We start from the raw sequence: 11,291 nt of genomic DNA, 5'->3' as shown, positions 1-11,291 counted from the left end.
GAGTAGGGATTTCCATGCAACAGATGCACTAGAGCTATCAGTTTGTGAAAGCCCCAAAAGAAACTAAATGGGTGTGCATTAAACTCGCTTGCTCAAGAAGACCTAGGGCAATTTGACGAAGCCCATCATTGGAATATGCAAGCCAAGTTCTATAATGAAAAATTCCCACTAGTATATGAAAGTGGCAACATAGGAGACTCTCTATCATGAAGATCATGGTGCTACTTTCAAGCACATGTGTGGAAAAAGGATAGTAGCATTGCCCCTTCTCTCTTTTCTCTCATTTTTTATTTTTTTGGTGGGCTTATTTGGACTTTTTTCTTTGTGCTTCTTTGGACTCTTTTATTATTTTTGTAAAGTCCGGAGACTCATCCCAACTTGTGAGGGAATCATAGCTTCCATCATCCTTTCCTAACCTGGTACATTGCTCTAATAATGATGATCATCACAGTTTTATTTACTTACAACTCAACAATTACAACTCGATACTTAGAAGAAAAAATATGATGGAATGGTGGAAGTTGCATGGTAATATATCTCAGAATGGCTATGGAAATGCCATAATAGGTAGGTATGGTGGCTATTTTGAGGAAGGCTAAATGGTGGGTTTAATGCACTAGCAAAACTTGCGCGGTACTAGAGAGGCTAGCAATGGTGGAAGGGTGAGAGTGCGTATAATCCATGGACTCAATATTAGTCATAAAGAACTCACATACTTATTGCAAAAAATTATTAGCTATCGAGACAAAGTAATAGATGCATGCTCCTAGGGGAGAGGTGGGTAGGAGTTAACCATCTCGCACTCCCGACCTCCACACAAAGGATGACAATCAATAAATAAACCATGCTTCGACTTCATCACATAACGGTTCACCATACATACATGCTACGGGAATCACAAACTTTAACACAAGTATTTCTACCAATCCACAATTATTCACTAGCATGACTCTAATATCACCATCTTTATTTCTCAAAACAATCATAAGGAATCAAACTTCTCATAGTATTCAGTGCTCTTTATATGAATGTTTTTATTATATCCCTCTTGGATGCCCATCATATTAGGACTAAATTCACAGCCTAAGCAAATTAGCATGATGTTTAGAGTCTCTCAAAACAATATATGTGAAGCATTAGAGTTCAAAAATATCTATAAAATAAAGCCACCGCCGTGCTCTAAAAAGATATATAAGTGAAGCACTAGAGCAAATTGCCTAGCTCATAAGATATAAGTGAAGCACATAGAGTATTCCAATAAATTCACGATTCATGCATGTCCCTCTCAAAAGGTGTGTACAGCAAGGATGATTGTGGCAAACTAAAAATAAAATACTTATATCATACAAGACGCTCCAAGAAAACACATATCATATGATGAATAAAAATGTAGCCTCAATTAAATTTACCGATAGACAAAGACGAAAGAGGGGATGCCATCCGGGGTATCCCCAAGCTTAGATGCTTGGTTGTCCTTTAATATTACCTTGGAGTGCCTTGGGCATCCCCAACCTCAGGATCTTGTCACTCCTTATTCCATAGTCCATCAAATCTTTACCCAAAACTTGAAAACTTCACAACACAAAACTCAATAGAAAACCTTATGAGATCCATTTGTATAAGAAAATAAATCACCACTTTTTGGTACTGTTGTGAACTAATTATTTATTTATATTTGTGTAATATCTACTGTATTACAACTTCTCCATGGTTCATACCCCTCTATACTACCCATAGATTCATCAAAAAAAGCAAACAACACATAGAAAACAGAATCTGTCAAGAATAGAATAGTCTGTAGCAATCTGGAATCTTAGAATACTTCTGTAACTCCAAAAATTGTGAAAATTTACGACAACCTTGGCAATTTAGATATCAATATTGTGTAATTCAGAAATTTATCACGCTCTAGTGAGTTTTATGATTTTTGGTACTCAACGCAAAAGTTTCAGTTTTTCAGCAAAATCAAATCAACAATGTTCCAAACTATCCCAAAGGTCTTACTTGGAACAAACACTAAATTAAAACATGAAAACACATATAACGAGAGGCTATATGATAAATTTATTCAATAATAGGAAGAAATATTTTAAAACAAAAATAAAATTGGGTTGCCTCCCAACAAGCGCTATTGTTTAACACCCCTAGCTAGGCAAACATCAACGATCTAGGTATTGTCATCTTTGGTATGCAATCCATAAGTAGATCTCATAATAGATTCATATGGAAACTTAATTTTCTTTCTTGGAAAATGTTCCATGAACTTCCTTAATGGAAATTGAAATCTGATGTTTCCTTCTTTCATATCAATAATTGCACCAATCGTTCTATGGAAAGATCTACCAAGAATAATAGGACATGTAGGATTGCAACCTATATCAAGCACAATAAAATCTACGTGCACATAATTCCTATTTGAAACAATAAGAACATCATTAATCCTTCCCATAGTTTTTTAATAGTGGAATCCGCAAGATGCAAATTTAAAGAACAATCATCAAATTCACGGAATCCTAGCACATCACATAATGTTTTTGGAATCGTGGAAACGCTAGCACCCAAATCACACAAAGCATGGCACTCATGATGCTTAATTTTAATCTTAATTGTAGGTTCCCACTCATCATAAATCTTTCTAGGGATAGAAACTTCCAACTCAAGTTTTTCTTCAAAAGATTCCATCTTGGCATCAACAATATGTTTAGTAAAAGCTTTATTTTGATTATAAGCATGAGGAGAATTCAACATGGATTGCAACAAGGAAATTCAATATATAAAAGAACAATTATCATAATTAAAATCCTTGAAATCCAAAAGAGTGGGCTCATTGCTACTTAAAGTTTGACCTCTTCAATCCCACTTTTAGTAATTTTTGCATCAAGATCTATAAACTCCGAATCATTGGACGCCTTTTAATTAAAGTTGACTCATCTCTAGTACCATCCTTATCAAGATTTTATTAGAAAACAATGATTCAATAGGAGTAACATCAATCACTTTAAGATCTTCATCATTATTTTCACAAAAACTAGAAGAACACGCTTTTACAAACCAATCTCGCTCAGCACGCATCCTAGCGGTTCTTTCTTTGCACTCATCAATAGAAATTTTAATAGCTTTTAGAGATTCATTAATATCGTGCTTGGGTGGAATAGATCTAATTTTCAAAGAATCAATGTCAAGAGAAATTCTATCCACGTTCCTAGCCAAATCATCAATCTTAAGCAACTTTTCTTAAACCATAGCATTGAAATTATTTTGAGAACTAATAAACTCTTTAATATTGTTCTCAACATCAGAGGGCATATTATAATATTTTCCATAAGAATTGTTGTAGCAATTACCATAATTATTAGAGTAATTACTAGGAAACGGCCTGGGGTTGAAATTACCTCTATATGCGTTATTACCGAAATTGTTCCTACCAACAAAATTCACATCCATATGATAACCCACAAGTATAGGGGATCAATTGTAGCCTCTTTCGGTAAGTAAGAGTGTCGAACCCAATGAGGAGATAAAGGTAGAACAAATATTCCCTCAAGTTCTATCAACCACCAATACAACTCTACGCACGCCTGACGTTCGCTTTAACTAGAATAAGTATGAAACTAGAAGTACCTTGAAGGTGTGATAGGATAGGTTTGCAAGAATATAAAGAGCACGTAAATATAAACTAGGGGCTGTTTAGATGAATACACAACTAAGTTAGTTTTAGTAGAGAGATTTTTTTCATGAGAAAGTTATTTGTCCCTAGGCAATTGATAACTAAACCAATAATCACTATTGCAATTTTATTTGAGGGAGAGGCATAAGCTAACATAATTTCTCTTCTTGGATCATATGCACTTATGATTGGAACTCTAGCAAGCATCTGCAACTACTAAAGATCATTAAGGTAAAACCCAACCATAGCATTAAAGCATCAAGTCCCTTTTATCCCATACGCCACAACCCCCTTACTCGGGTTTATGCTTCTGTCACTCAAGCAACCCACTATAAGTGAATCATGAACATATTGCAACACCCCACAGAGGGAATCCCTCACGCTAGCGCAACACGGAGGGCACAATAGGACAGCACCAATAATAAAACATGCAACTCAAACCAATCATGATCATCAATTAACCCATAGGACAAAATGGATCTACTCAAACATCATAGGATAGCCATACATCATTGGCAAATAATATATAGCGTTGAGCACCATGTTTAAGTAGAGATTACAACGGCTAAAAGAGGGGTTATGCCGCTGCATAAAGCAGGGAAGAGTTGGTAATGAAAGTGGTGAAGTTGTTGGTGTAGATCGCGGTGATGATGACGGCCTCGGCGGTGTTCCGGCGCCAAGCGAGGGGGAGAGAGCCCCCCTTCTTATTCTTCTTCCTTGACCTTCTCCCTAGATGGGAGAAGGGTTTCCCCTCTGGTCCTTGTCTCCCGTGGAGTGGGAGGGGCGAGAGCCCCTCCGAGATTGAATCTGTCTCTCTGTCTCTGCCTGTTTCTGCGTTCTCGTATTCTGCCCTTTCACCGTTTCTTATATAACTGGAGATCTGTAACTCCGATTGTATTGAAGCCTTCGCCATGTTTTTTTTCAGAAAATTAGCTTTCTTTCTGCCAAAGAAGAGCAGCAACCGCCTTACGGGGTACCCACGAGGGTCAGGGGGGCGCCCACCCCCATGGGGCGCGCCCACCTGCCTCGTGGCCCCCTCGGGCACCGTCTCATGTTGATTCTTCTTCCGAAATATCACAAATATTCCAAAAATATTCTCCGTCCATTTTTATCCCGTTTGGACTCCGTTTGATATGGGTTTTCTGCGAAACATAAAACATGCAACAAATAGGAACTGGCACTGGGCACCGGATCAATATGTTAGTCCCAAAAATAGTGTAAAAAGTTGCCAAAGGTATATGAAAGTTGAATAATATTGGCATGGAACAATCAAAAATTATAGATACGACGGAGACGTATCACCATACATTCATTATTATTCTCAATCAAAGTGGACAAACCCATATCATTAGGATCAATAGGATCACTCTTACTAGCCAACAATTTCATAAGTGCTTCCATCTTTCCACTCAAAACATTAATTTCTTCAGTCACATGCACTTTTTTACTAGTAGAGGATCTTTCGGTAGGACACTGAGAGTAATTAGCCATGATATTATCTAGGCGTTTAGTAGCTTCTCCTAATGTGATTTCCATAAAAGTACCTCTCGCGGCCGAATCTAAAAGATTTCTAGATGCAAAATTCAATCCGACATAAAAATTTTGTATGACCATCCATAAACTTAAACCATGAGTAGGGAAATTTCTTATCATCAATTTCATCCTCTCCCAAGATTGTGCAACATGTTCATGATCAAGTTGCTAAAAATTCATTATATCATTCCTAAGGGAGATGATCTTAGCGGGAGGAAAATACTTGGAAATAAAAGCATCTCTACCCTTATTCCATGAATCAATCCTATTTTTAAGTAAAGATGAAAACCCAATTTTAGCACGATCTCGTAGTGAGAATGGAAATAGCTTCAATTTAACAATATCATTATCCACATCTTTCTTCTTTCGCATATCACACAATTCAACGAAAGTATTTAGATGGGATGCGGCATCTTCACTAAGAAGGCCGGAAAATTGATCTTTCATAACAAGATTCAGCAAAGCGGCATTAGTTTCATAAGATCCCGCACTAGTGGCGGGAGCAATCGGAGTACTAATAAAATCATTATTATCAGTATTGGAATAATCACACAACTTGGTATTCTCTTGAGCCATCGTGACAAAGTAAGGAATCTAGCACACAAGCAACCAAAAATCAAACAAAAAGACGAACGGAAGAAGGGCGAATAAAAGGCAAATCTTTTTGTATTTTTCTGAAACCGTTTTAGAAGTGGGAGAGAGGAAAACGAGAGGCAAATGGCAAATAATGTAATACAAGAGATGAGAGTTTATGATGGGTACTTTATAGGCTTGATAAATACTTTCGTTGAATTGTGTGATATGCAAAAGAAAAAAGATGTGGATAATGGTATCGTGAAATTGAAGCTATTTCCGTTTTCTCTACGAGATCGTGCTAAAATTGGTTTTAATATTTGCCTAAAAATAGTATTGATTCATGGAATAAGTGTAAAGATGCTTTTATTTCCAAGTATTTTCCTCCCGCTAAGATCATCTCCCTTAGGAACGATATTATGAATTTAAGAAACTAGATCATGAGCATGTTGCACAATCTAGGGAGAGGATGAAATTAATGATAAAAAATTGCCTTACTCATGGTTTAAGTTTATGGATGATCAAACAAAAATTTTATGTCGGATTGAACTTTGCATCTAGAAATCTTTTAGATTCCACCGCGGGAGGTACTTTCATGGAAATCACATTAGGAGAAGCTAACAAAATCCTAGATATTATTATGGCAAACTATTCTCAATGGCATCAAAAAGATCATCTACTAGTAAAAAAGTGCATGCGAGTGAAGAAATAAATGTTTTGAGTGAAAAGATGGATGATCTTATGAAATTAATTGCTAGCAAGGGTGCTCCTATAGATCCTGATATGCCTTTGTCTTCTTTGCTTGACAATAATAATGAATATATGGATGTGGATTTTGTTGGTAGGAACAATTTTGGTAATAACACCTATAGAGGTAATTTCAACCCTAGGTCGTTTCCTAGTAATTCCTCTAATAATTATGGTAATTGTTACAAAAATTCTTACGGAAATTATAATAATATGCCCTCTGACCTTGAGAGTACAATTAAAGAATTTGTAAATTCTCAAAAGATTTTCAATGCTATGGTAGAGGAAAAATTGCTTAAGATTAATAATTTGACTAGGAACGTTGATAGAATTTCTCATGAGATTGATTCTTTGAAAATTAGGTCTACGCCACCAAAGCATGATATTAATGAGTCTCTGAAAGTCATGCAAATTTCTGTTAGTGAGAGTAAAGAGATAGCGGCTAGATTGCGTGCAAAAAGAGAATTGCTAGAAAAAATGTGTTCTGCTAGTTTTTGTGATAATAATGATGAAGATCTTAAGATGCTTGGCTTGATTCACATTTAATATATATTTTTCTAATATAGATCTTGAAAAAGAAGGATTGGAGATGATTCGAGTTTAGATAAAAGGCGTCCCGATAATTTGGAGAATAAAGATCTTTGTGAAAAAAGTGAAAAAAGTGGGATTGGAGAGGTCAAAACTTTAGCTAGCAATGAACCCACTATTTTGGAAATCGGATTTTAATTATGATAGTTTTTCTTTGATATATTGTATTTCCTTGTTGCAATCCATGCTTGTAACACCCCGGTGTAATGATGCTACAGTAATCCCTGAGATCAAGCTAATCATTTTGCTATAATAGTGCCTGGTCACTTTGGTCAATATCCTATTTCAAATTCCAGTTGAATTCAATTTGAATTTATGTGTGAAATTCAAAAATGCTCAGACATGAAAACTAAAATGTTCATCATGTGGAACATATTCTTCTGGTAATATTGGTGGTGAACGAACATTTTTTGCAAAATGTCTAAATGGCCTAAAATAGCTAAAATAGAAAAGCCTTAAAACGAAAAAGAAAAGAGAAAGAGCACATGCCACTGTGCACTGGGCCAAGTGCACAGTGCCTGGCCCGAGCCTCGGCCCACTCCATCTGGTCCGACCCAGCCCCTCCCCGGGCCGCCTCCTCCCCCTCGCATTGTTCCCCGACCCAAGTCGCTACAGGCACTGTCCCCGCTGGACCCGCCTCGCCAGCAACGCCCGGGCGAGGGGATAAGGTATGCGCCTCCTCACCTCCTCGAGTCCTCCCCCACCTACCACCACCCACTCCCCTGCTCACCCTCTCCGCTCTCTCCCTCGCCCCAGATCCCCTTCTCCCCCTCACCCGAACGCAGCCATCACCATGGCCTCACCGTGCGCGTGGCCACCGGCCGCCACCCTTCATTCGCCCGAGTCCGGGAGCTTCCTCGCCGCCGCCTACGCCGACTGCGTCCACTTCCCCGAGCTCGGAGCCCATGCCCCGTCGGCTTCGTGGTCATCTTAAACCTCCGTCTGCCTCGGGCCGCCGCACGCCGACGCCATCTCCGGACACCACGACTCTTCCTCGGGCCTTCCCAGCAACGGAAGTGAGCGCCGCACCCTTTCCCTCTCTTCCCTGCTTCTGCCACTACTCGTAGATGCTTCCCCCATCATGCCCAAGCTTGTCGCCATCGCGTGTTTCGCCGCCGTAGCCACGGCTCGCGGAGCTCGTAGTCGGCCACCCCGTCATGCTCAGCACGCTCCCAGGGGCCCGGCAAGCCCTCTGGCTCGCCTCGCCGTGCACCTAGCAATGTCCCCTCCGTGCACCCGAGCGCCGTCGCCGCCCGTACTCGCCACCATCGCTGCAGGCGCGCTCCGGCCAAGCCACCACCGTAGTCGGATGTGCGCGAGCCCTGCGGTGCCGTAGGTTTAAACCGCGGCCGAAACGGGTCCCTAAGGCCATTTTCCAGCCAACTCCGGCGAGGAGCCGCCGCGAGAGGGTCACCGGAGCGACTCCGGCATCGCTTGTCCTGTCCGCCACGCGACCCTCCCTGTGTCGCTGCCAATGGGCCCCGCAGGCACCGTTGACCGGGTTGACCCAGTCAACGTGCTAACTGGGCAGCCCAGTGTCATTGACATGCGGGCCCCATAGTTTTTCTGTTAATTAAAACATTTTTATAACTAAAACTAATTAGTTAATCTAATTAGTCACTGACATGTGGGGCCAACTGCTAATTAACCCTGTTCAATTAAAATAACCCACTATTAGCCCTTTGTCTATGACATGCGGGACCCACTGGTCAGTTTGACTAGTCAGCGGGTCTGTTGACCTGCTGATGTCATGCTGACACTCTGCTGCTGTCATAATTCTATTTCTGTTAAAGTAAATAATTTCAGATATGTTTTAATCTTGCAAAAATTCATAGGAATTAAACCGTAACTCCGATGAAAATGTTTTCTATATGAAAGTTGCTTAGAAAAATCCTACGAATCCGAATATGCGGTCCGTTCATCTGTCACATGCCTCCAGCATGCTGAACATGGAACTTTCCCCTCCGCTCATTTGTTTGAAATAGATCCAGAACCGGGAAAACATTCCCGGTTGACTTCCCCCTTCGCTGGTATCGTGTAGCACCGCATTAGAACACGTCTAGCTCTGCTTGTTGTCCTGTTATGCCCTTGCTTGCTATGTATTTACTTTTTCTTCCCCCTCTTCTCTTCGGTAGACCCCGAGGCCGATGATGCCCCGGTGATCGACTATGTTGACGATGACCCCTCCTTGCCATAGCAACCAGGCAAGCCCCCCATTTGATCATCCCGATATCGCCCATTCCATTCTCTGCTTGCATTAGATTTTGCTACTGTTATTGTTTGCTCCTATTCTGATGCATAGCCTGCTTTCATAACCTACTTATTGTTACCTACCTGCTTATCCTAAACTGCTTAGTATAGGTTGGTTAGTGATCCATCAGTGACCCCCACCTTTTCCCTATTGCCCCTGCTTCATCATCGATGACCTGATCAACGGGAACAAAGACCAGGCCACGGCACCGCACATCACTTTCCCCTTAGTTGCTCGACACTATTGGGTTACTATCGAGTGCCGAGGGTGAGACCTCTACAGCAGTTCTGATGTTAACCCTGTAGTGTAGCTATTCGGTCGTGGTCATCGAGGGTGATTTCCTCTTCAACCACTTCCGATATGACTCTATCGTGCAACCCCTCAAGTGTGAACCTCGAGGGTGGTCCCTCTTACATTCACCTTGATGATTACAACGAGTGGAATTCACCGGGGGTGATTCCATGGGTTTTCCCCTTGATGTTCGGACACACGATTACTATGGTTACTATGACATTACACTGAACCATGCTACTAAAGACGGGTCGGCCCTGAGGGGTACTCGCGCGAGCATAATTGCGAGTGATGTGGAGACGGGTTGACCTGGAGGGTGCCCGCGAGATAATTACAAGGCGTGGCCGGTGATGTCTACTACACAACCTTCTTCTTGTAGACATTGTTGGGCCTGCAAGTGCACAGGTTTGTAGGACAGTAGCAAATTTCCCTCAAGTGGATGACCTAAGGTTTATCAATCCATGGGAGGCGTAGGATGAAGATGGTCTCTCTCAAGCAACCCTGCAACCAAATAACAAAGAGTCTCTTGTGTCCCCAACACACCCAATACAATGGTAAATTGTATAGGTGCACTAGTTTGGCGAAGAGATGTTGATACAAGTGCAATATGGATAGTAGATATAGGTATTTGTAATCTGAAATTATAAAAACAGCAAGGTAACTAATGATAAAAGTGAGCGCAAATGGTATTGCAATGATAGGAAACAAGGTATAGGGTTCATCCTTTCACTAGTGCATGTTCTCTCAACAATAATAACATAGATAGATCATATAACAATCCCTCAACATGCAACAAAGAGTCACTCCAAAGCCACTAACAGCGGGGAACAAACGAAGAGATTGTTGTAGGGTACGAAACCACCTCAAAGTTATTCTTTCTGTTCTATCTATTCAAGAGTCCGTAGTAAAATAACATGAAGCTATTCTTTCCGTTCAATCTATCATAGAGTTCATACTAGAATAACACCTTAAGACGCAAATCAACCAAAACCCTAATGTCACCTATATACTCCATTGTCACCTCAAGTATCCGTGGGCATGATTATACGATATGCATCACACAATCTCAGATTCATCTATTCAACCAACACAAAGTACTTCAAAGAGAGTCCCAAAGTTTCTACCGGAGAGTCAAGATGAAAATGTGTGCCAACCCCTATGCATAGGTTCATGGGTGAACCCGCAAGTTGATCACCAAAACATACATCAAGTGGAACGCGTGATATCCCATTGTCACCACAGATAAGCACGACAAGACATACATCAAGTGTTCTCAAATCCTTAAAGACTCAATCCGACAAGATAACTTCAAAGGGGAAAACTCAATTAATCACAAGAGAGTAGAGGGGGAGAAACATCATAAGATCCAACTATAATAGCAAAGCTCGCGATACATCAAGATCGTGCCATAGAGAGAACACGAGAGAGAGAGAGAGATCAAACACATAGCTACTGGTACATACCCTCAGCCCCGAGGGTGAACTACTCCCTCCTCGTCATGGAGAGCGCCGGGATGATGAAGATGGCCACCGGTGAGGGATCCTCCCTCCGGCAGGGTGCCGAAACGGGCTCCCGAGAGGTTTTTGGTGGCTACAGAGGCTTGCGGCGGCGGAACTCCTGATCTATGTTCGTCTTCGAAGT

The sequence above is a fragment of the Triticum dicoccoides genome, chromosome 6B, assembly GCF_002162155.2.
Source record: "Triticum dicoccoides isolate Atlit2015 ecotype Zavitan chromosome 6B, WEW_v2.0, whole genome shotgun sequence".
Taxonomy (NCBI): domain Eukaryota; kingdom Viridiplantae; phylum Streptophyta; class Magnoliopsida; order Poales; family Poaceae; genus Triticum; species Triticum dicoccoides.
The sequence above is the reverse complement of the archived record's forward strand: the minus strand, read 5'-3'. Positions refer to the sequence as shown.